The following is a 26,972-nucleotide window of genomic DNA, read 5'->3' as shown; positions in this document are numbered from 1 at the left end:
AAAATGAGGGAGAAACCGAGAGGAAGATAGTTCTTGATATGGAGAATGGAGATTATAAAGTTCCTGGGGTGAAGTAGTCTTGATATATTGGAGGAACATGGCAGAAGACAGTGCTAGTTGACTGGATAGGACCATAGCCGGCCAGTGAGAAGAACTGAGGTCATGACATTATGAGAGACTTTGCTCAATTAAATTTCAAGTTATTTTATGACCTTCGGATATGACTCTGAGTTAGATGGGAAGATGGTGTGTGATTTTGAAAAAAAAATGCAGGTTGACGCAGTAGCTGAAGTAAGACTGTGACTGCTGTGTGGGAAAGAGATTGAAATGGGAAGCAGTCTGAGTGATGCAAAGAGTTCCAGCAGGCTTTGGTTACATAAGGGATGCTGGCTTATGCCTTCGCCTAGGGAGACACTGACAGAGTTGAAGAAATGTGTAGGTGGAACTGGGAGGTCTATATATTTTGTTTTTTACTACATCATGAATTATGTATCATGATGAAGTAAACACACATGCACATACACACACTTTGAGCTGGAGAAAGATTCTATTTTTATTCCTATCTGTATTGATACAAAAAGAGCTCTAGGAAAATATTTCATCTCTCTGTTTTCCTCCTACGTCTTGGTTTCCCACAGGTGTCCTTCTTCATAAATGTGTACTCCTACTCCCATAATTTAACCTATTTCAGCCTTCTTTGTTTGGTTTTTAAAATGCCCAGCATTGCTCTCTAGGTTGAGACTGAATCTAATGAAAGCAGGTGGTAATGCTTTGAAAACTGTAAAATCACCCACAGTTGTCAGATGCAGTCAATATGTTATAATATATCATAGCCCATTGCATTTTATTTTATGCTTACATATATTTACCTTGTGATTCTTGTGGTCCTTTATTATCTACTAACATGTCGACTTCTCCTTCTTTCAATGTGATGTTTCTTTTTCACTATATTGCTGCATATGAAGGAGGATGTTATTTGAGTCCTCATGTACTCTTCTACCTCAAGAGAATGTGTTGTGGAGGCATCTGCCGAAAGAACCCTCTCCAAACCCAGAATAACTACGACATTGCAATATGACATAACATACCACAGATGGGATAGTGTTATTGTCTTTCATGCATATAAGCATGTTGGAAAATATATTTCTTCATTGTATTTTTTAATTTGCCAGTAGTAGCTAGACTTTGTGTATGTGTGTATCTATCTGTCTAGAGGCTAATGCTATACAACTAACTTTTATGATTATTTTTGTATTTCCTATAGCTGTATACAATTATTACCATTTCATGTTTTATTGCCATGTTCTTCTAACTGGTTTTGCTCTTTGATCCCTGCTGTTGCTGCTGCTGCTAAGTCACTTCAGTTGTGTCCGACTCTGTGCGACCCCATAGACGGCAACCCACCAGGCTACCCCATCCCAGGGATTCTCCAGGCAAGAATGTTGGAGTGGGTTGCCATTTCCTTCTCCAATGCATGAAAGTGAAAAGTGAAAGTGAAGTCGCTCAGTCATGTCTGACTCAGCTACGCCATGGACTGCAGTATACCAGGCTCCTCCAGCCTTGGGATTTTCCAGGCAAGAGTACTGGCGTGGGTTGCCATTGCCTTCTCCCTTTGATCCCTAAATTCTGTTAAGTTGCCCAGTATGCTGCATATTTCAAGTTAAGATAATACATATGATCCAGTCCTTTGAGCCATGACATTTGAACTTTTTATCTCCATGCGGTAACAAAATTGTTTGAGTCTTCAGAATAATCTGACCAGCCCCGTTGATGGTAAATTAAAAGTTTGTGAAATTCTAGCTAAGGTTGATTAGAATCGGTACAAAAATATTATCTTGTGCTTTCTTTGTTTCTATTATTAATCTGTTTATCAAAGAAGGGTCAATTAACATTTTAGAGTATGCTACATTTTTTATATGTGCAAACTTTTCTAAGAACAATTGGGTTGTAATGACATTTCTATTCCTAAAATAATACTTTTTGATAATATTTTCACACATTTTCATTTTGCTCTCCTCATGCAAAAGAGATGATCCAAATTCCTGATGAAATATCTACACTATACTTATTTATAGTTTTATTTTTAGACAGAATAATTGAGATATAATTCATATACCATTCATTCAAAGTGTCCAGTTCAGAATTTTTAATACATTCACAGTTGTGTGACCACATACTATAATCAATTTAGAATATTTTAATCACTTCAAAAAGAAATCCTATATTAATCCTAGCAGTCTCTCCCCACTATCTCCAGTACCAGGTAAATGTTAATTTACTTTTTGTTTCTATAGATTTGCTATTTTGATGTTTCTTATGAAAGGAATCATACAGCGTGTGGTATTTTGTAATGAATTTACTCACCTAACATTAAAATTAAGATCATGTTGCAACATGTATCAATATTTCATTACCAAATAATATTTCATTGTGTGGATATAGTGCATTGTGTATATCCATTCATCAGCTGATAGGCATTTAGGTTTTGACCATTTTTTTAGTTATTGTGAATGTCTTCACTATGAGCATTTATGTCCAAATTTCTATGTGGATGTATGATTTCATCCTCTTGTATGTATGCACCTAGGTGTAGGGTTGCTAGATTATAGGGCAATTCTATGTTTAAATTTGTGAGAAACTTCTAGATAGCTTTGCAAAGTAACTGCAGCATTTTACCAGCAGTTTATGAAGGCTCCACATCTTTGACAACATTTCTTATCATCTGTCTTTTTTTAATTTTATTGACTCTAATGAGTGAAAGGCTATCTTATGGTGGTTTTAATTGGCATATCCCTGATGGATAACCATATTTTGTACCTTTTTATTTTGTCTTATTGACCATTTGTGTACCTGCTGTGCAGAAATGTCTATTTAGATGCTTTCCATTTTTAAACATTGTGATACTTGCCTTTCTATTCCTGAGTTGCAGTCCTTTGCATAACTTATCAGATGTTTTGTTTTCAAAACTTTTCTCCCAGTCGCTTACTTGCTGGTGTCTTTTGAACCATAAGATTTTAATTTGATGATGTTCATTTTATATTTTCCTTGTGTTACTTGTGCTTTTGGTATCATATCTAAGAATTTGCTACCTAATCTATACTTATGCTTTCTTTTAAGGATTGTATACTTTCAACTTTCATATTTAGGTTTTTTAAATCTATTTTTGATTAATTTTTGCATATAAATTAAGATAGGTACACTAACTATATATCAACTATTGCATGTGGATATATAGTTGTCCCAGCACCATTTATTGAAAATACTATCCTATCTCAAGAAATATTTCAGAATCAGTTCAGTTGCTTAGTCATGTCTGACTCTTTATGACCCAATGGACTGTAGCACACCAGTCTTCCCTGTCCATCATCAACTCTCAGAGCTTGCTCAAACTCACATCCTTCGAGTCAGTGATGCCATCCAACCATCTCATCCTTTGTCATCCCCTTCTCCTCCTGCCTTCAAACTTAGTGTAAAAATAACTAGACTTGCAGGAATTTAAGCAGCTATCTTTATTCCCATTTTATTCAAGAAGCATAAACTAATCACCTACACTAGGAACCATGAGGTGTCTCTCCTTGGGCAATTATAACCTAATTATTTCCTGTATGAGTGATTAGGTCTAAATAAACTAACACTTTCTACACCACACATAATAAATTTCTGTTATCTCTTTTCCTTTCTCTTTCTCCTGTGTGTGTTTGAATGTGTTGAGATTGAAGACACTGTTCAGCTCAGTTCAGTTCAGTCGCTCAGTCGTGTCCGATTCTTTGCGACCCCATGAATCGCAGCATGCCAGGCCTCCCTGTCCATCACCAACTCCCGAAGTTCACTCAGGCTCACGTCCATCGAGTCCGTGATACCATCCAGCCATCTCATCCTCAGTCATCCCCCTCTCCTCCTGCCCCCAATCCCTCCCAGCATCAAAGTCTTTTCCAATGAGTCAACTCTTTGCATGAGGTGGCCAAAGTACTTGAGCTTCAGCTTTAGCATCATTCCTTCCAAAGACACTGTTATAGATATATAATAGATGTAGAAATAGAATACGCTAATATGTTTGTACATATATATCATATCAATTATAGATAAATATTTCAGTTCCAACACCAAAAATCTTCCTTATCCATTCCATTTTGTTTTTCTCCTCCTGGTAACTTGATATAGTGGCTTCGTCCAAATGTGAATAACAAGTAACTTAGTGTTTATTGGTTCTTTTATTCAATCTCTTCTCTTACTATTCTAGTTTCTTAAGTGCCTTCTTTTTTGTCTCTTGTTAAATTATTTTTACAGACAAATAGATAGAGAACATGTACTGGTTTTCATGAATTCCCCAAAAAACCCATTAGTGTTCACAAACTGTACTCAAACTGTCAGGTACAATGGTTTTTGTGAGATTAGGAATACTGAAACTGACCTCTGAAATATTTTATTGCATCTGGCTCCGTATCTATCTTCGAGCTGATTGGGACTGATATGATACTTGAAATGATAAACACAAGATTGAATTTGTAACAGGTATATATATATTTTTTGTTTTTCAGATCATCTTCAAGGTATTTTGGGCACTTGTGGCTTTATAGAATTAGTTCACTTCAGTTCAGTTCAGTTCAGTCGCTCAGTCATGTCCGACTCTTTGCGACCCCATGAATCGCAGCACACCAGGCCTCCCTGTCCATCACCATCTCCCGGAATTCACTCAGACTCACGTCCATCGAGTCCGTGATGCCATCCAGCCATCTCATCCTCGGTCGTCCCCTTCTCCTCCTGCCCCCAATCCCTCCCAGCATCAGAGTCTCTTCCAATGAGTCAACTCTTCTCATGAGGTGGCCAAAGTACTGGAGTTTCAGCTTTAGCATCATTCCTTCCAAAGAAATCCCAGGGCTGATTTCCTTTAGGATGGACTGGTTGGATCTCCTTGCAGTCCAAGGGACTCTCAAGAGTCTTCTCCAACACCACAGTTCAAAATCATCAGTTCTTTGGCATTCAGCTTTCTTCACAGTCCAACTCTCACATCCATACATGACCACAGGAAAAACCATAGCCTTGACTAGACGGACCTTAGTCAGCAAAGTAATGTCTCTGCTTTTGAATATACTATCTAAGTTGGTCATAACTTTTCTTCCAAGGAGTAAGCGTCTTTTAATATCATGGCTGCAATCACCATCTGCAGTGATTTTGGAGCCCACAAAAATAAAGTCTGACACTGTTTCTATTGTTTCCCCATCTATTTCCCATGAAGTGATGGGACCGGATGCCATGATTTTCGTTTTCTGAATGTTGAGCTTTAAGCCAACTTTTTCGCTCTCCTCTTTCACTTTCATCAAGAGGCTTTTTAGTTCCTCTTCACTTTCTGCCTCAATAAAAATAAGTAGGTTGGATAAGGACAGTCCCAGAACACTGGGACAAACTGCTCTCTGAACTAATAACAATGTGTTTGAATTCCCATCTTCATCTCTCACAGATTGGTTTGGTCAATGCCTGCAGCTGTTATGGAAGCATCTTTGTGATTTCCTGGAAACTGTAAAGTCTTTGCCTAGATCAGCAGCCGTTGGTTGTGTGGCATATCTACCTCTAACAGCAGCTTTCATGAACGCAGAAGCAATCCCCACTGGAGATTTAAAATACTAAATCAATTCCTGTTTTAAAATCTAAACCAAAGTAACTAATGTTTGATGTTGCTGTTAAGAATTTTTAATTTTTATAAAGCTCCTGGGAGTTCTCCGAGAAAGCCTCTCAGAATATAAGTTAAATTTATTGTCTGCATTGCATTAAGTCAATTCTACATTCATTTGCCTTAAAGAGAAAGGTACCCCCTTAATGGTATTTTCATTCTTTATTCCTGAGCATATATGTACTTTGAATAACATTTTCCCATATCACAGAACAGCTTCTGTTCAACCCAATGGGAGATAGAAACTAGACGAACATTACCAAAAATGCTAATACTACCTGAGAAGTCCATTGGATTTTTCAAGTACATTGATCAAGTAGAGCAGACTCTTGTCAAAATAAAAAAGATATGCCCTCTCATTCCACATTCATTCTTCTTTAGCCTTTCATGGAGGTTCAGAAGAACCATGCACATAGAATGGAAGTTTTGAGCACAGTTACAGCTTTCTTACATTACTCTTACTCTTGAAACCATGGACATATATGGAAGGAAATCAGTTGAGGAAAATTCCACTGGACATGTGAAAAGGTGATTCTGGCATTTAAAGGAAAAAAATCTGCTGAAAAATTGCCTGGGAATAGTTTTCTTGAACTGACTTTAATCTGGTATTAAGAACACTGCTTCCATTTTCTGCAGCTACATTTGAAAAGTAGATTCCTTTCCATCAAAACATACATTAGAAGAGACCAAAATATAGATGTATGGATGCACTCATGGTAAGCACTCCAAAGTCCTATGCTTAGTAATTATGAGAATGAACTTTGAGGTCGGTAAAGTTTTAGCTATTAGGAATAATGGTGCAATGAACATTCGTGTCCACTCTTTTGTTGTCTAGCAACAATATTTATAAGAAATGCAACCTTAGAAAATTATCTTGACAATTTCTCCACATCTAGCAGCAACAGCAGCCACATCTGCAAAAGAGGTACCCTAATAATACAGGCTCCTTAGGGTTACTTTGAATATGAAATAAGATAGTGGATGTATAAAGCACAGAATAATGTAGGTTTAATTTTACGTTCACAGCAAAATTGCAACTTAAATTATAGCTGTTGGTGTCTAAAAATGCTCATAAGAAATTATAAGCTTTTTCAGGTGAAACAAAGAATAATCAAATATAGCAGCTTTGCACATTGAAGTGTAAGAAAAAACACTAACATTTTTCTTTCATTCTTCATGTGTTTATGTAAGACCTATAGCCACTCTTTTATGATTCCATAAAAAGAAAATGTCTGTCATACTTCAATATTGCTTGAAAAGTTCAAAAGGAAAAGGTCAAATAGTACACCCAACACAAATGAAATGTTACCATTTTTAGTTAATTAGTTATACACTAAACTGTTGTAGTCTTCAAAAGCCTTCAGATGCAAAAGGCATGTTTGCACACTTTGAGAAATTCAGAGAATGGATGATTGGCTTGCTTTAACCAGATTTTAATAGTACCTAGCTTCTGAAAGTCAGGCACATGTATTGATTTAAAAATTAAATGCCATATTCTCATTCGCTTTTCTATCCATGCATTTTTCCTCAGGCAGTGAATATAAATGTTGAAGAATGTGAGAGTCTAGACTTCAGTGAGTAGTCAAAGTTGGTAAAAGAAATGTATTGCATGTTATGCCAAAATAAAGCATTTGAGATTCTTGTAATCTCAAGTCTAGAAGGCACACCATCCTCCCTGGATTCTGCAAATGTCACAGAGGTTTCTAAAGGACAAAGGGATGTTTCTTGTTTTTTTCCCATGTCTTAGTAATTTTTGAGATTTTTCTCATAGAGTAATAATGTTCAAAACCAGAGAGAATGTGTCCATTGAAACTGAGAATTCATTGCATATATTTGAATCAAAGACTATCTTCTTGGAAAGAAATGCATGGTGTTAGTAAAGACAAAACTTTGTTTAATAAACCTACACATACCTATCTACCTTATTATTTATGTATTTCTGTGCTTAATTTCTCAGTCGTGTCCAGCTCTTTTTGACCCTATGGACTGTAGCCCACCAGACTCCTCTGTTCATGGGATTCTCCAGGCAAGAATACTGGAGTGAGTTACCATGCCCTCCTCCAGGGGATCTTCCCAACACAGGGATGGAACCCAGGTCTCTCAGGTTGCACAAGGATTCTTTACCATCTGAGCCACCAGGAAGCCCTATATTTCAAAGTATTTCTAAATTTTAATTTGGTTAATTTATAAATATACATTTATATTTGTAGATGATACTAATGGTAAAAATATAAGAAAGAGACCTGGGTTCCATCCCTGGGCCAGGAAGATAACCATTTAGAAGTGTGGGTTAAGGAGCAAGAAAAAAGGAAGCCTGGAATTGCATCATTGTTTTGTTTACCCAGATTAGAATACAGAATGAATGGCAATGGCTTATAAAAAAAAAAATGTTATAACATGCAAAACATTATCCAATTTGGTCCTATATATTTATTTAAGTTTTGACTTATTGAATCTGATCACCAGATAGAGTTGAAATATAATTTTTGAATTCAAAAGAAGGGCAGAGTTGAGTATGAAGCTTTAGAAACCAGCAGATTTAGAAATCCTAACTGAGGCAGTGGCAAAAGGCTAAAATCTCTGAGGAAAAATTCATAAGGCAAAACATTTGGAGGGATAAAATCAAAAGAATACCAATATTTAAAGGAGAGACAGAGGAAAAGGAAAGCCAGTTAGGAGCTAATTGTAGATAAGGGGCCAAAAAGGAGAAATACTTCCTGTAGGAGAGAGTGGTCAACAAGACAAGTATTAATGTTATAGCGATTAAGTCAGTTAAAGCCTCCAAAGAGATTGTGTGTGAGAGGAGGAAATCTGAAAATAATGTTAACACAGATAAAAAATGCAATATATTAGAAATGTGTCATTTTATTTAAAATCAGCCCTAAGGATTCTGTATATGTTACAAGTCATATTAAACATGATCTCAGGAATCAGAAGCATGTTATTCCTAGACTACTAAGCACTATGTCAACTTCTAATAAACATTTTTAGTCAAGATTGCCTTGAGAAATATCAATAACCTCAGATATACAGATGACACCACCCTAATGGCAGAAAGTGAAGAGGAACTAAAAAGTCTCTTGATGAAAGTGAAAGAGGAGAGCGAAAAAGTTGGCTTAAAGCTCAACATTCAGAAAATGAAGATAAGGCATTCGGTCCCATCACTTCAGTGGAAACAGTGTCAGACTTTTTATTTTTTGGGGCTCCAAAATCACTGCAGATGGTGACGGCAGCCATGAAATTAAAAGATGCTTACTCCTTGGAAGGAAAGCTATGATCAACCTAGATAGCATGTTCAAAGGCAGAAACATGACTTTGCTGACTAAGGTCCTCTAGTCAAGGCTATGGTTTTTCCAGTGGTCATGTATGGATGTGAGAGTTGGACTGTGAAGAAGGCTGAGCACTGAAGAATTGATGCTTTTGAACTGTGGTGTTGGAGAAGACTCTTGAGAGTCCCTTGGACAGCAAGGAGATCCAACCAGTCCATTCTGAAGGAGATCAGCCTTGGGATTTCTTTGGAAGGAATGATGCTAAAGCTGAAACTCCAGTACTTTGGCCACCTCATGCGAAGAGCTGACTCATTGGAAAAGACTCTAACACTGGGAGGGATTAGGGGCAGGAGGAGAAGGGGACAAGAGAGGATGCGATGGCTGGATGGCATCACTGACTCTATGAACGTGAATCTGACTGAACTCGGGGAGTTGGTGATGGACAGGAAGGCCTGGCATGCTGCGATTCATGGGGTGGCAAAGAGTTGGACACGGCTGAACAACTGAACTGAACTGAACTGAATGTCTTTCTGTCAGTCTATGTGCTCATGTTGATGAGGTAACAAATCAATATAATCTATCTCAATTTTATGCACCATATTTCCAGTTTCCTGAAAGATATAATTACTAGCCAATAATTATTAATTTTCTATTAATGTTAACATTAATATTAGAATATTTAGCAGTCTTGAATGTAAACAAAATAGTGAAAACAAGTAAGCCACAATATTAACCACATACACGAAACCCCATTTTGATGAAAGAATCAAACATTAGCATTTTTTTTTTCTGTACAAAAGCATTTCCATTGTGGTAGAAGTGAGATTTGAAAATTTAAGGAAAGAAATATTCCCCAAAAAACAACTTAGAAATGTTCTCATTTGTGGGAGAAAAAGAAAAAAAAAAGAAATCAGATGATGGCTTCCACAGTGCATAAGGAAACTCACACTTCTCTGCAGTTCAGTTCAGTTGCTCGGTTGTGTCCAATCTTTGTGACCCCATGGACTGCAGCATGCCAGGCCTCCCTGTCCATCATCAACTCTTGGAGCCTACTCAAACTTATGTCCGGTGAATTGGGGATACCATACAATCATCTTATCCTCTGTCATCCACCTTCAATCTTTCCCAACATCAGGGTCTTTTCAAATGAGTCAGTTCTTCGCATCAGGTGGCCAAAGTATTGGAGTTTCACTTCAACATCAGTCCTTCCAATGAATATTCAGGACTGATTCTTTTAGGATGGACTGGTTGGGTTTCCTTGCTGTCCAAGGGACTCTCAAGAGTTTCCTCCAACACTACAATTCAAAAGCATCAAATCTTTGGTGCTCAGCCGTCTTTATAGTCCAACTCTCACATCCATAATGACTAATGGAAAAACCATAGCCTTGACTAAATGGACCTTTGTTTGCAAAGAATTGTTTATCCATTTTCTTCCAAGAAGCAAGCATCTTCTAATTTCATGACTGCAGTCACCACCCACAGTGATGTTGGAGCCAAAAAAAAAAAAAGTCTGTCACTGTTTCCACTGATTCCCCATCTATTTCCCATGAAGTGATGGGACCAGATGCCATGATCTTCATTTTCTGAATGTTGAGTTTTAAGCCAACTTTTTCACTCTCCTCTTTCACTTTCATCAAGAGCTTCTTTAGGTCTTCTTTGCTTTCTGCCATAAGGGTGGTGTCATCTGCCTATCTGAAGTTATTGACATTTCTCCTGGCAATCTTGATTCCAGCTGTGCTTCTTCCAGCCCAGCATTTCTCATGATTTACTCTGCATATAAGTTAAATAAGCAGGGTGACAATATTCAGCCTTGTCATACTCCTTTCTCGATTTGGAACCAATCTGTTGTTCCATGTCCAGTTCTAGCTGTTGCTTCCCAACCTGCATATAGATTTCTCAGGAGGCAGAGAAGGTGGTCTGATATTCCAGTCTCTTGAAGAATTTTCCACAGTTTGTTGTGATCCACACAGTCAAAGTCTTTGGCATAGTCAATAAAGCAGAAATAGATGTTTTTCTGGAACTCTCTTGCTTTTTTGATGATCCAGTAGATGTTTGCAATTTGATCTCTGGTTCCTCTGCCTTTTCTAAAACCAGCTTGAACATCTGGAAGTTCCCAGTTTATGTACTGTTGAAGCAAGGCTTGGAGAATTTTGAGTATCACTTTGATAGTGTGTGAGATGAGTGCAATTTTGCAGTAGTTTGAGCATTCTTTGGCATTGCCTTTCTTTGGGATTGGAATGAAATCTGGCCTTTTCCAGTCATGTGGCCACTGCTGAGTTTTCCAAATTTCCTGGCATATTGAGTGCAGCACTTCCACAGCATCATCTTTCAGGAATTTGAAAAAGCTCAACTGGAACACCATCACCTCCATTAGCTTTGTTCGTAGTGATGCTTCCTAAGGCCCATTTGACTTTGCATTCCAAGATGTCTGGCTCAAGGTGATTGACCAAACCATCATGATTATCTGGGTCATGAAGATCTTTTTTGTATAGTTCTTCTGTGTGTTTTTGCTACCTCTTCTTATTATCTTCTTCTGTTAGGTCTATAGCATTTCTGTCCTTTATTATGCCCATATTTGCATGAAATCTTCCCTTGGTATCTCTAATTTTCTTGAAAAGATCTCTAGTCTTTCCCATTCTATTGTTTTCCTCTATTTCTTCACCATTGATCTTTGAGGAAGGCTTTCTTACCTCTCTTTGCTATTCTTTGGAACTCTGCATTCAAATGGGTATATCTTTCCTTTTCTCCCTTACCTTTCACTTCTCTTCTTTTCTCAGCTATTTATAAGGCCTCCTCAAATAGCCATTTTGCTTTTTTGCATTTTTTTCTTAGGGATGGTTTTGATCCCTGCCTCCTGTTCAATGTCAGGAACCTCCATCCATAGTTCTTCAGGCACTCTGTCTATCAGATCTAATCCCTTGAATCTATTTCTCACTTCCACTGTATAATCATAAGGGATTTGATTTAGGTCATACCTGAATGGTCTAGTGGCTTTCTCTACTTTCTTCAATTTAAGTCTGAATTTGGCAATAAGGCATTCATGATCTGAGGCACAGTCAGCTCCTGGTCTTGTTTTTGCTTACTGTATAGAGCTTCTCCATTGTTGACTGCAAAGAATATAATCAATCTGATTTTGGTATTGACCATCTGATGATGTCCACGTGTAGAGTCTTCTCTTGTGTTGTTGGAAATGAGAGTTTGCTAGGACCAGCGTATTCTCTTGACAAAAGTCTATTAGCCTTTTCAGTTAGTATTAAATATTTGAACACATGATCTCTTTGTTCATATGTAGATATATTGCTACACATTTATTAGATGCATATTCAAAATAACATTTTTTGTATCTTAACTTTAAAACTCAGTTTTCTTAAATTTTATCACCAAGTCAAAGATATTTTGTGTACAAAGTAGATCAAAATATAAAAGACACAACTATGTGTAATATATGCTGAAGCTACCTATGTAGATAATGCGTTTTTATTTCACAGCTTTGTTTTCTCCTAATTTGGGAAAACAGAATAATCATTCAAGAGTGTGTATTTCATGATGAATATCCACATAATGACCTCGGCCTTCTGTGTTGCCTCTGGGAATGTGCTATCAGGGTACCTTGGGAACACACCACTGCCAGTTTGTCTGTGGTTTTCTGGGAACTTTTGAGGTTTCAACTTTGATCTTTTCCCTCACACGCTGAGATTTTCTCCTGACTCCACTAGCCCAGACAGAATTTCTATCCTTGATCTCTAAGGTAACCTTAAACATACTCTTGGCACCGGCATCACTCAGTGGTAAAAGCTTCCCTCTTATGCATGGCCTGTTTACTCTTCAGCTTCTACCTTGTCCTTTGCTCATCTTGACTCAGAGTGACTTCTTTAAACTTTCTGACTGGGAAGAGTTTCCATTTTTGTTTCCTCAATTCTTTAAACTTCTTTTTATACTGAGGAAACTAGGCCGTTCTCTTTGATCTGTCAAAGAATTTGTAGCAATGTTTGACCACAGGGTGAACTCTACTTAAAGTGGCTCCATAATTTTGTAGAGCTTTCAGTCATTCCTTTTAAAAAAAAAAAAAAGAGTGCTTCTTTTCCAAGGCACCTTACACCTCAGACATTGATTTTTTTTTAACCACTTAACCCATTACTATAAAACTGGATTTCAGAAATTAATCTGCTGCCAGTAACTTCAAGGTTCATATGCCATTAATATTATGTGTTACTGCAACTAGAGGTATTGTAATTGAGCCCTAACTTTCACAGATGGAAGAACAGGAAAGATGTGTTTGATACAAAACATAATAAATTAACAAGCTATTGGCACTTTTGGAAGAGAAGGTTTCTTTAAACACTCCCAGACTGCAGAATTATTTTCCTTTTGTCATCTAATAAAAAGAAGCAGAACACATACAAGACAAGAGGATATTTATTAACCTATGTCTGAGTCAGTCTTCTGTGATAAAGAATGTGGAACATGTACCTAATACTTTCATAGCCTTTAAACCACTACAAAGAACTTTTGAGATATTATCTGATTATTAGTTCCTCACATCAAAAAAAATTTTTTTGTTAAATGTTATAATTGTCATCCCAATTTAATAAATACATTCAAAAAATTCCAAAAGAGAAAGGTTAGTTTTCCAAAGGCTTCCAATAAGCAGTGGTTGAATCTAGAATTCTCCCCCAGATTTTTTTCTTCACATCTTATTCACTTTCCCCTGCCATCATAACTGCCACAGTTACAATTTCATCATTTCTCAAAACCTACCATTTTCCCAGTTACTTCTTTTTAACTGATGCTTTGCTTTCACCAAGGGAACCACAAGGGCTTCCCGTGTAGCTCAGTCGGTATAGAATCTGCCTGCAGTGCAGGACACCCGGGTTGGATCCCTGGGTTGGAAAGATCCCCTGGAGAAGTAAATGACAACCCACTCCAGTATCCTTGCCTGGAAAATCTCATGGACAGGGGAGCTTGGTGGGCTGCAGTCCATGGGGTCGCAAAGAGTCGGGCATGACTAACACGCACACTTGCTTTCACCATATGGATCTCAGACAGCATTAAATGTGTTTAATACCAGTTGCAGATGGAATTCAGACTTAAATATTTTCAATGCATCCCTAAAATAAGTTGAAATAGTTTATTTGGCATTTACCTTAACTGGGATATAGTTATAGACCTGAGAGGTAATGCCAGGAATTAATTTATACAAATGTCAATGTTAATGTCCTTAAATTATTATTCCTCAAGTAATGCTATTTGACTATTAATATTATCTCTCATAACACTTGTCCTCCTCTGTAGCTCATTTTTAAAATCATTCCTTTTATTAGCTAAATAATTTTCACTTAGATCACCTGAATATTCCTCGAGTTGATGGGGGTTCTCTGGCAAAAGTAGCCCATTTATTCAATCTCATTACTATAGCTCCAAACAAGAAGGTACCAATTTTTAAACTGAATTAAATTCAATTTAAAATACTTCTAAAAGTTATCAAAACCTCTGAGGGATTAAATATAGAATTTTAACTACTAATACCTAAGCTAGTTATATTTAATCATTCATTTATTTGAAAACCTTGAAGTTTTCCAACTTTCAAAATAATCTTTGAGAAAGTTGTTATTGGATATTTTGTTTCTTTTTAAAATTTTTTAATTTTATTTTATTTCTATTAAGGGTCCCATCACTTCATGGGAAATAGATGGGGAAACAGTGGAAATAGTGTCAGATTTTTGTTTTTTGGGCTCCAAAATCACTGCAGATGGTGATTGCAGCCATGAAATTAAAAGACACTTACTCCTTGGAAGAAAAGTTATGACCAACCTAGATAGTATATTCAAAAGCAGAGACATTACTTTGCCAACTAAGGTCCATCCAGGCAAGGCTGGTCATGTATGGATGTGAGAGTTGGACTATGAAGAAGGCTGAGCGCCAAAGAATTGAAGCTTTTGAACAGTGATGCTGGAGAAGACTCTTGAGAGTCCCTTGGACTGCAAGGAGATCCAACCAGTCCATTCTGAAGGAGATCAGCCCTGGGATTTCTTTGGAAGGAATGATGCTAAAGCTGAAACTCCAGTACTTTGGCCACCTCATGCGAACAGTTGACTCATTGGAAGGGACTCTGATGCTGGGAGGGATTGGGGGCAGGAGAAGAAGGGGACGACAGAGGATGAGATGGCTGGATGGAATCACTGACTTGATGGACGTGAGTCTGAGTGAACTTTGGGAGTTGGTGATGGACAGTGAGGCCTGGCATGCTGCGATTCACGGGGTCGCAAAGAGTCGGACATGACTGAGCAACTGAACTGAACTGAACTGAACTGAAGGGTCCGTTACAAAACCATTAAAGAAAAATTATAACTTGTAATTTTAAGCTTGCTTGTTTTTGAGAGGAATAAAGAGGAAATTTTATGAAGGTAAAATCCACTGGTAATGTTATATTCCTGAGATTAGCTTAATTTTGTGCATCGTTTGTTCATTTTTCATACTTCTCTCTGTCTGAATTTAACATAGACAAGATCAAAGATACTGAACTAAAATCCAGTGCTTGAGTCTGAATATACTACTTGTTCTAATAGACTCAGCAGGATTTCTCTAACCTTGTCTGTTACCCTGAGTGCTGGGCTGAGGCCTAGTTTTTAACTGAGAAAAAAATAATTTTAACAGATGAGCAACAATTAATTCTTGGCTCATGCTAGGCTAGCAGTCTGCCTGATGTATATACTACTGCCCAGATCAGACCAAAAGGATTTTAAAGATCCATTATCATTCTCCCAGAATGATAATATCTATCTACTTCCCAGACCACTTTCACATCCTAGACAAGTCATTCAGTGGTTCTCCTCTACACCCTGGTGATTCAACACAACAAAACGGATCCTGCCAGCTGAATTTAATGGACACAGATACTCAGAGATTCAAGAAAGCCGGTCTTTTGTCCCTTAGGTAGAGACATATATTTATGAATATCCGTATGTCCACAGAGGAGCAAAATTCTTCGTGCACTGTGGGTTTTATACGAAGAGGGCTTGGATAACTGTCAGAATTTTTATAAGATGAAACAATACCATATACTCTTTTAGCCTTACGTAGATAAGCCAAAAAATTAAGCTTTGCAAACTGCTGTGGAGTTAAAAATAGGCAGGACCCTTGAATTTGAGAAGCATGGATGTAGAGAAGAAGGCAGTCATAGAACAAAGAAATGTTCCTGATTACAGTTGCCAGTTAATTATATAGACAATTTTGTTTAAGAGTTTGGAAATTACTTGAGATTTAGTAGGGAAGGGTCTATAGAGGAGATGGAATTTCAACTGGCTTGATGGCGACTGTGAAATTTAAAAAAAAATCTAAACTGGGGTTTTAAATCCAGTCTCTGTCACTCCATAGCTCAGCACCTTAATACATAAACTTAGCATATTCAATATTTAGCTTCTTAATCTTTAAAGTGTTATTTCATAGATTCATTTAGTGGATACACATAAAAATTATCAAACTTAGTGCCTTGTAGATAGTAAGCTCTCAGTAACGCTGTAAGAAGATGGATGAAGCTGTCATAAAATAGAACCTTGAAGTCCAAGTAAGGAAAGTATGATAAGCCAAATAATAGAGATGAAAGACAAAATACATTCAACCTATTAAGTATGCTGGTTATATTGACATGAAGGATCAATATAAGGGAGAATTAAAGGGGCCAGATTGTGAACCTCCCCCTGCAGAAGTCTGGGCTAGATCTTTGAGAATTGGGAAGTTATGAAATATATTTCAACATGAACAAAATACTCAAAGCACTATTTTGAAAGCTCAATTATCATCAGCAAATATTTTTGCTTAATAATTATGTATTTACTGCCCATTAATATGTGTATATTATAACCCATTTAATATTTTTATAATAATACTTATTAAAACTCAATCTTCAGTTATAATTCTCACAACGAACTGATGATGTAATGATGCAGAATTATTCTTTAGTACTGATTTATTATTCAATTAAAAGACTTAAAGACAGGAGGGTAGAACATTTTACCTAACTTTTTAAAAAGGCGTTCTAACCTCCCATAGAAATCAATTCCTTTAAGAAATTTGTTTGGTTAAAAGTATACTCTGACTATAAAACATTCAAAACAGATGAGGCTTCCCAAAACCTTAGAAAATCAAGCAAGAAATCATTTTCAATACATTGGGAAACTGGTTGAGACTAAGTGTTGTATTTGTTTAAAATGTCTGGTAGGTAGGCAAGGTAAACTTTGCAACCTCACTCAGAAGGAGGTGTTGCCAAGTGTCCAAGAAAAGTGGAAACAACTATCACAAAGACTGCCTTGAGACTTACGGTCAACATAGCTTCTGCTGTGACAAGTGTTTACTCCAATAAGGACTACCCCTTTGGTGGCATGTGTGTGTGTGTGTGTGTGTGGGGGCCCACACATGTGCATGCCGCAAGTGCAGGAGACTGATTGGTTACATGGTTACTCTTTAGAGCACTATACCAGAAACACTGCTGGTATCTGTGAGATGAAGTATCACATGTTATAACAAGTTATATCCATGACTGCTGATTCTTGTCTTGTTCCTTGAAACAGTTTGAGTCTTTGGCACAGTCACATTCTTAGTTACTTTGCAAAATCTCTAATGAAGAAAGGGATAAAGTTTTGTTAATATTTAATAAGCCGACTGATCAATTGCCTTGCCTCCTAAAATGTTCATCTCTTTGACTGGTGGGAAATGAACCTCATTAGGATTTCTCACTACTTTATAGCTCCTTGTTAACATTTCCCCTTTTGGGACCCTGAGAAAAAATGCAGTTTCTTTCCATGAATCTCTACCAAATATACTCTCCTGCACTAATTTCCATATTCATTTGCTCAGAAAAGTGGATGTAAATCTCATTTTGCAGGGAAAATATTATCAGATCTTTGTGATCTAAAGTAAAATTCATGAAATGGTATTTTTATGAGTCATAGAAATAACCAGTAGATTGATTTAATATGTGGAAGTTAGTTCTATATTTAGTTTAAAGCTATGAATATCAAAAATATTAAGCATACTTTTTCATATTTTAGCTTCATTTTACATGTTTTATTTGAAAAAGAGAAAGGAAAATGTAGAACTTTCCAAAAAGGGAAAATACTAGAAAAAGATTTGTTCATATAAAATAATTATTATAAAATTTATTTTTGTAAGGATTTCAAATAAAGAATTAAAAGGAAATAAAGTGTAACACATATGATACTGTAGTAAAAAGAGAAATACAAATGATGATTAATAAAATGATTAAAAGTGTGACACTTCAAGATTTTTTGGTATGTAGTTATTTCAGGTAGGCTAATGTGTGCATACATAAACGACACATAGAAGTTGATCTTGATGGTAGGAAAACATTGTAAAATGTATTGATAACTCAATATGTGTCCAAAATGTGTTGAATATTTGATACGCATTGTCTTATTCAATCCTTATGACCAAGAAATGGGATATATGCTGTATACTACTATTTTTCCTATTTTATTAATGAGAAAACTCAGGGAGAGATTACATAAGAAACTTGCCCAAGGTCACAGTGTTAAAAATGTTTTTAAGTATCCCAAAGGAGATTTCAATCAAAGCAGTCTGCTTCCAGAGAGTCCATGCTCCTAAAATCTATATATTCCTGGATGTGAGTACAAGACTCAAATGGGTCTCTCTTTTGAAATTCATCTATTTTCAGAGAAAGCAGAAGAAAACACCCAAACATAAAAGTTGAACAGCCAGGGAAAGGTTGCTTTAAGATAAGCAAAAATGAAAAGGCAGACTTCATTTTGATTATGTCAATCTGAATGAGAATATAATTCAGGAAGCCAAGAAATAGAGAATGGCCAGAAGTCCTTGTGTTTTTATTCTCTTACAATAATATCATTAATAATCAGTTACGGAAGACAATGTTTCTAACTAGTCCTTTTACTGATGGTGGAAGATTCTTGGTTTTCAAACATTTAAGAACTTTCACTGATGCAAATAAGTTTCCATCCATGAACAATTGCTACATATATCGCAGGGCCCCCTACAAAATGAAAATTCAAGCATCTTCATTCATTAATTATTAAGAATTTCAAAATGTTTATAGGAGACCATTAAGCCAAATTCAGAGACCTGTAGACTGCACAGCTTATATACCTATGAAGCCTGCCCTACTTGCAGCCACTCTGAGTGCTTATTCTGCGAACTCTTTAAAGGGGTAAGTTTTTGACCAGGTATAATATCCATCCTTGGCTAGAAATTATGAGTGTTGGTGACATACAAACAACTTTCTTTTTTCACTTGAGAGATTTAATTTTGATATTCAGTTATAACTTTCTTGCTTCATTCAGGGCACTGAAGGAAAATTTTATTTTATGAAAAAAATAAGCAAAAACCCCTGCGATTTCTGAATAATCTTCAAATGGACAAGACTTGCACAAGATAATATATTGAAATTATACTTTATTAATTTTAAATGTAGCCTATTTCTGGGAAAAGGCTATACTGATCTTTGAACCCCTAACTGAAAGCAAATAAAAACTAAATGGGAAAAGAATCTGAAAAAGAATAAATTTATGTACACGTATAATTGAAACACTTTGCTGTACAGTAGAAGCTAATATGACATTGTAAATTAACTATGCTCCAGTATAAAGTAAAATTTTTTAATAAGTAAAATCAAATAAATTTAATCATAGTTTATTCTTTTTTTAATAAAAAGGGCAAGACTATCACATGATTGTTTCAGAGAATATCCCCTATCTTGAATTTATTTCCTATATTGAGGGTAAGGGTGGGGAGAAAAGATGACAGGAAATAACAGCAAATTTTTTTCCCTATGCCTCATCCATAGTTTACCCTGCCTCCAGTTTTATTGTCTCATCATTTTCCGAGTAGAATTGGGAAAATTGAAACCAGGTAATCCTGAGAATAATAAACTAGTGAGCAAGAGCAAAGGCAAGGAATAGCTGTCAACCATGTTAGCACCTAGGATAAGACCTCTCACATAGAAGCTAGTCAATAAATATGCATGAAGCTAATAATTATATTGAATGGTTTGCCTTGGAAAAGAACAGAGATCATTCTGTCATTTTTGAGATTGCATCCAAGTACTGCATTTTGGACTCTTTTGTTGACCATGATGGCTACTCCATTTCTTCTGAGGGATTCCTGCCCACAGTAGTAGATATAATGGTCATCTGAGTTAAATTCACCCGTTCCAGTCCATCCTAGTTCACTGATTCCTAGAATGTCGACGTTCACTCTTGCCATCTCCTGTTTGACCACTTTCAGTTTGCCTTGATTCATGGACCTAACTTTCCAGGTTCCTATGCAATATTGCTCTTTACAGCATTGGACCTTGCTTCTAGCACCAGTCACATCCACAACAGGGTATTGTTTTTGCTTTGGTTCCATCCCTTCATTCCTTCTGGAGTCATTTCTCCACTGAACTCCGGTAACATATTGGGCACCTATTGAGGTGGGGAGTTCATATTTCAGTGTACTATCTTTTTGGCTTTTTATACTGTTTATGGGCTTCTCAAGGCAAGAGTGCTGAAGTGGCTTGCCATTCCATTCCATTCTCCATTGGACCACATTCTGTCAGACCTCTCCACCATGACCCATTTGTCTTGAGTGGCCCCACATGGCATGGCTTAGTTTCACTGAGTTAGACAAGGCTGTGGTCCATGTGATCAGATTGGCTAGTTTTCTGTGATTACGGTTTCAGTGTGTCTGCCTTCTGATGCCCTCTTGCAACACCTACCATCTTACTTGTGTTTCTCTTATCTTAGACGTGGGGTATCTCTTCACGGCTGTTCCAGCAAAGTGCAGCCGCTGCTCCTTACCTTGGATGAGGGGGTATCTCCTCATGGCCGCCCCTCCTGACCTTGAATGTGGAGTAGCTCTTCTCAGCCCTCCTATGCCAGAGCAGCTGCTGCTCCTTGGACATGGGATTGCTCCTCTCGGCAGTCGCTCCTGACCTTGGATGTGTGGTAGCTCCTCTCAGCCGCTCCTGCGCCATCGCAGCCTGGCATGCTCAGTAGCCGCTTACTCCTTGGAAGGAAAGTTATGACCAACCTAGACAGCATAGTTAAAATCAGAGACATTACTTTGCCCACAAAGGTCTGTCTAGTCAAGGCTATGGTTTTTCCAGCAGTCATGTATGGATATGAGAGTTGGACTGTGAAGAAAGCTGAGCACCGAAGAATTGCTTTTTGAACTGTGGTGTTGGAGAAAACTCTTAAGAGTCCCTTGGATTGCAAGAAGATCCAACCAGTCCATCCTAAAGGAGATCAGTCCTGAGTGTTCATTGGAGGGACTGATATTGAAGCTGAAACTTCAGTACTTTGGCCACCTCATGAGAAGAGTTGACTCATTGGAAAAGACCCTAATGCTGGGAAGGATTGGGGGCAGAAGGAGAAGGGGATGACAGAGGATGAAATGGCTGGATGGCATCACTAACTCTATGGACCTGGGTTTGGGTAGACTCCAGGAGCTGGTGACGGAGAGGGAGGCCTGGAGTGCTGCAATTCATGGAGTCACAAAGAGCCTGACACGACTGAGCAACTGAACTGAACTGAATAATTATATTAATAATACAAAATTTACCGTATATAAAATGCTAAGAAGATGTTGGTATAATGTACAGGAGGGATTCACAGTAGGAAAAACTAGATTCCTCTTGAGTAGTCACATTCATTAACTAAGTCTTTATCGAACAACTGCTAGGAGCCATTGTTATCTATAGAAGCATTGTTATCTATAGAAGTCAAAAGAGGTGCCCCTTATGACCATGAACACTTTGCATGAATGCCCCAAAGCATTCTCAGATTTTCTAACGTGTTCCCAGTAATGCTGGGTAAAATATTACTGATAACAATACTATTTAAGTTGAATAACACTTCAAAAACTAGTGGAAGTTATGACTACATGGCAAATGGAAAGAGTGAAAGAAAGAATGCTGGGTAAAAGGAGTGTCAATTGAAATAATACATAACGTAAAAGTTGAGTTGTCTTTTTCCAGCAGACAATCTGAGAATTTCAAGTCCATGACACAATATCTCAGATAATGCTGAGAAACTATTCCAAGAGGCAAACTGGGAGGGAGCCAGCATACATGGGAGTTTTTGCAACAAAGGCCAGGAAGTCAGAACAAAACTAAAGAAAACCAGATGTCTCAAATTGATAAAATTAATGCTTTTCCACTTAGGGTAAGCTGCAAAGTCTAGACTCATGAAATCATCCCTTTGACGTGCACCTCAGCTATCTGGGGCCAGTATCCTGTGTTTTCTCATCCTGAGTCTCCTCAAGGTGTACATTTGGTGATACCTGCAGCAGTTGACTGCTTGATTGCAGGCATCCTAATTTCATCCTGAGTTCCCTGAGAGCTTACTGCTGCAGTGGCTTCAGTGTGGTGGCTCAATGGCTGCTGCAATACCCTTTGTCTACCCATATGGCAGGCTGCATTCTTAGTTCACAAGAATGACTTTGAAAAACTTGTGAAGTACCAACAGACATCAAGACAATAAAATAGTATTTCTCATTTGGACCACTATTTGTAAATGAAATATTGAATTAACCCACTTAAAATGTATTTAAATTGACATATGCACTTAATACAATATATGTAGAAGCAAGCAGATTTCCTTGATGGCTCAGTGGTAAACAATCCATCTGCCAAAGTAGGAGATGCAGGAGATATGGGTTCAATCCCTGGATCAGGAAGATCCCCTGGAGGAGGAAAAGGCAACCCACTCCAATATTCTTGCCTGGGAAATTCTGTGAACAGAGAAGCCTGACAGACTACAGTCCATGGGGTCACAAAAGAATCAAAAACAACTTAACAACTAAACAAGAAACAAGCACCATATTGCTTCAATCCCTTCTTTAATTCTGTTCCTGAAGTTTTATTTGTGAGAGTTGCATATGTCTCCTCCCTTAACCTTTCCATCCTTCATAAATAATTTTTGATAGATTTTCATGTTTTCTGATTTATATAGAGACTTGTTAGTCTTGCCTTTTGTTGAATGCTTAATATTTAAATACAGCTTTTATTTCAACGGGAAGCTTTTCCTTGTAGCTAGAGTATGTTTTTTTTTCATTTTGAAAATAATAAATCTCTTCCCAAATGGCTTATATTTATCTTTAAAAGCAATTTATAAGGAAAATAAATCTGTCATAATCAGGTCACCCAGACACAGAACTAAAAGCATTCTAATATCCGATAAAGTCTCTGAAATAAGAAACAGTTCTGACTTTGCTCTTAAAATTCATCATATCTCATAATGGGCTTATATAAAGGTGTCAAATTTAGTGTTAAGTGATCCAAATATCTTAGAGAAAGAATAGTATGGACTGAGGTAGATGCGACATATGCATTGTTTTACACTAGTTTTTAACATAGTTTTCTCTAAAGTTTAATGATTTTCCCATTGATTAAACATGTCTAGTTGAATTAAGCTTGTCTGATGTACTGGCAACAATCTTAGATGAATCTTTGGGGGCTGTTAGATATACTTGGGGGTTTGGATTTCATTTGCAAGGCTTATTTTATTATAATATAATGAAATGCAGCAAATGGCAGCACTGACATAAGGCTGAAATAATGAAACGTTACATGCTAATGCTGGCTGAGTTTTTGCTTGTGTATTTTACCTGTTTTCTAAGAGGTTTATGTATTACAATAGCATTTTTCATGTTCTTTAAAACAAATTCAGTATAAAAAATCACAAGAACAGTTTGTTTCTTCTATCACAATTTGCTTTGTCTCTCCAAGAGTTCTTCAGTGCTACAAATAAATTGTTTGGTAAATGTGGTCAATTATTTTTATAATAATTGTATGGCAATTAGTATTGTCTAGTTATACTATTAATATTATCTAAATCAGATAGTAAATTAATGCCATTAGTGGCTATTTGGAAGGTATATCATTTGCTATTAGTTTATTATAAACTGAAAAGTAAGTTTTCTTCATTACCTAAGGCAAAAATTATAATTCCAAGAGTCTTTTAAATTAAAGGATAATGGGAATCCTTTGAGATGCTTTTGACAAGGAGCATGTTCTCCCATTGAGGGTCAGAGTTCAATTCCTGAAATCATCCATCAAACTCTGACTGGCAAGGACTGAATAGCTATAAAAAGTAAACGGGAGATAGGGCACCCTTGCTGACCTCTTAAATCACTTTCATGCACACGGTTCAGTAAATACACACACTCATTCACAAACACCCCACACAAATAGCTATACATTTCAGAAAGGGCATTTGTGATTAGGAAAAGCAAGTTTTAAGAGGACTGGAATGCCAAAGGATTTTATATATTTGAGATTTCCTTTCAAAACTTTATTGTACACCGGTGGTGGATTCATGCTGAAGTACAGCAAAACCAATACAATATTGTAAAGTTAAAAAAAAATTAATTAATTAAAAAAAAGATTTCAAAGAACAACAGAAAAAAGTTTATTATAATCTTTTCACAGGAAAATACCCCTTCATACCATTATTTCAGTTGCAAATAATCAGTTGAAAATATTTACTGATACCTTTTTATATGCCACCAATTTTGAGAATCATGAGATGTGCAAAAAATGTTTAGATAAAAACCCTTACCCCTAGTCAGTCCATCGAAACTCTGTTTAGCACTAAGAGTTCTGAGGATCCTATACAGAATGATGCTTCTGAACTAAATCAGGAATTTAGCATTAACTACAGGTGGTTCCAGCTGCACTGCTTAGCTACATTTCTTATTTCCTTCACTTATGATTTGGCCTTCGTATGAAGAATATAGGATGCATAATAATCTTTTGAAGTAACTTACCATCTATGGAGCCCCTTTTACTTACTAAAATATTTTGCAAATTTTCTTTTAATTATTAATTTTCCTAGCTAAAATGTGGGCTGCACTGTAACACAGAGCAGCCTGCCTCCATAGCTGGCATCCAGTGACCTGCATATTATAGGTTCCAATTATATGCTGAACTAAGTGATTAAACAACTCCCCTCCACAACCACCAATGTTTAGGCCTTAGGGAAGCTTTCCCATATGCGAAAACAATAGGCTATGCACAAGACAGCATTCGTCTCAGAAGTACTGATAAACTTTTCGGACAACAGTCAGACCACATCACTTCTATGTGTGCAATTGATACAGGACTGTCTAACTTATTTATAAACCAATAAAGTAACTAGGGGGATGCTTTTCTCCAGGTTCATGAAATTAAACCAATTTGGGATCAACATATTATCATCAGTAGGAGGGAAAGATTAGACTGAGCATACCTGACTTTCACTCATTCTCTGTTCATGGGGTCTGTCACAGTGCTGGGATTCAGCATAATTTTCTGAAACTACTCTAACTAAATTCAAGAATCCTTTATTCCTAAGCAATGTTTTAATTCAGAAGATTGCCTTTAAAAGTTGGAAAAGGGGGAATTCAAGAATGGATGATTGCATTTTTCAAAATTCCTTTTAAAATAGCCTACTAAGAAACTTGAGATATACCCATAAAGAGATCATCATGACTAAGCTTCTCAATAAACTCTAAATGTCAGTCTTAAAATAGTACATTAAATATAAAGAAATTCTTTTATATAGGATTTTATTGAATTTTTTTCTTTAGTTACTCAGCTAGGGAAATTGCCATTTAAATACATGTTCCAATGAAAACATCAAAATATCTAGATGTTATCAGTACTTCTGGGGAAGTAAAAGCAACAGTGATAGTGATAAAATATTAATTACAATATTTTCTAATTTATCAAACCATGATCTTTACCAAACTATTTTAATTTCCTAATGTGGGAAAATTATAAGATTAAAAATTAAATAATGGAATTGGCTTCCGTACTCTAAAAAGTACAATATTCTTTGCTAAGTCGCTTCAGTCGTGTCCGACTCTGTGCAACCCCATAGACGGCAACCCACTAGGCTCCTCTGTCCCTGGGATTCTCCAGGCAAGAATACTGGAGTGGGTTGCCATTTCCTTCTCCAATGCATGAAAGAGAAAAGTGAAAGTGAAATCACTCAGTCGTGTCTGACTCTTTGTGACCCAATGGACTGCAGCCCACCAGGCTGCTCCGTCCATGGATTTTCCAGGCAAGAGTACTGGAGTGGGGTGCCACTGGTTGACCTAAAGCAAAAAAGAAAAGAAAAAAAAAAAAAATATATATATATATATATATATGCATGTATATGTGTATATATATATATTTGTGTGTGTGCATGTGTGTGTGCTTGTGTGCGTGCATACGTACATGCTGCTGCTAAGTCTGCTAAGTCGCTTCAGTTGTGTCCGACTCTGTGCGACCCCATAGACGGCAGCCCACCAGGCTGCGCCGTCTCTGGGATTCTCCAGGCAAGAACACTGGAGTGGGTTGCCATTTCCTTCTCCAATGCATGAAAGTGAAAAGTGAAAGTGGAGTCACTGAGTCGTGTCCAACTCTCAGCGACCCCATGGACTGCAGCCTACCAGGCTCCTTCTTCCATGGGATTTTCCAGGCAAGAGTACTGGAGTGGGGTGCCATTGCCTTCTCCGGCATATATACATACACACATGCAAAAGTCTTAATTGATAAAGTCTTACTTGTCCAGAACTTCAAGTATTAATTAGACCCTCAGCTTAAAATTTGGGAAAAAATGTACTTATTAAAAAAATAAAAAATAAAAAAATAAACTCACTAGTTTCCTAAGATATGGCATTTACATTTTTGTAAAATTCAGAATGTCTTGAAGCATCAACATGTGTCATTCAAAAAAATCAAGAATTGTGAATATTTGTTCTAAAATTTATTTTAGGGGAGACCTTATGCATAGAAACCTATGTCCATGTCCACCCAAACACACGCACACACACCCCTTACTTCTGACAAGAGCTTGATAAAACATCTTGTTTGCAGTTCTGAAGTCCAGATTTCACTCAGCTGTAAGGTTACAGCACCCCCTAGCCCAGTCTAACAGAATAGCAGTCATTTCTGGCATGAAGCTTAAAGGAAGCTTTCAAGAATGTAAAATCCAGGAGCTTTTACAAAGTATTCTCCATTAAGAGAGGTATTTTAT

The 26,972-nt window shown here is 36.9% G+C and overlaps 1 pseudogene; it reads right to left on the bottom strand.

Moving 5' to 3' along the window:
• Positions 1 to 20,941, bottom strand: part of LOC138434143 (craniofacial development protein 2-like) — a 52,153-nt pseudogene extending 31,212 nt beyond the window's left edge.
• Between the last annotated feature and the right edge of the window lie 6,031 nt (positions 20,942 to 26,972).

Source organism: Ovis canadensis, chromosome 1 (assembly GCF_042477335.2).
Source record: "Ovis canadensis isolate MfBH-ARS-UI-01 breed Bighorn chromosome 1, ARS-UI_OviCan_v2, whole genome shotgun sequence".
In the NCBI taxonomy this organism is placed as follows: domain Eukaryota; kingdom Metazoa; phylum Chordata; class Mammalia; order Artiodactyla; family Bovidae; genus Ovis; species Ovis canadensis.
The sequence above is the reverse complement of the archived record's forward strand: the minus strand, read 5'-3'. Positions and strand labels throughout refer to the sequence as shown.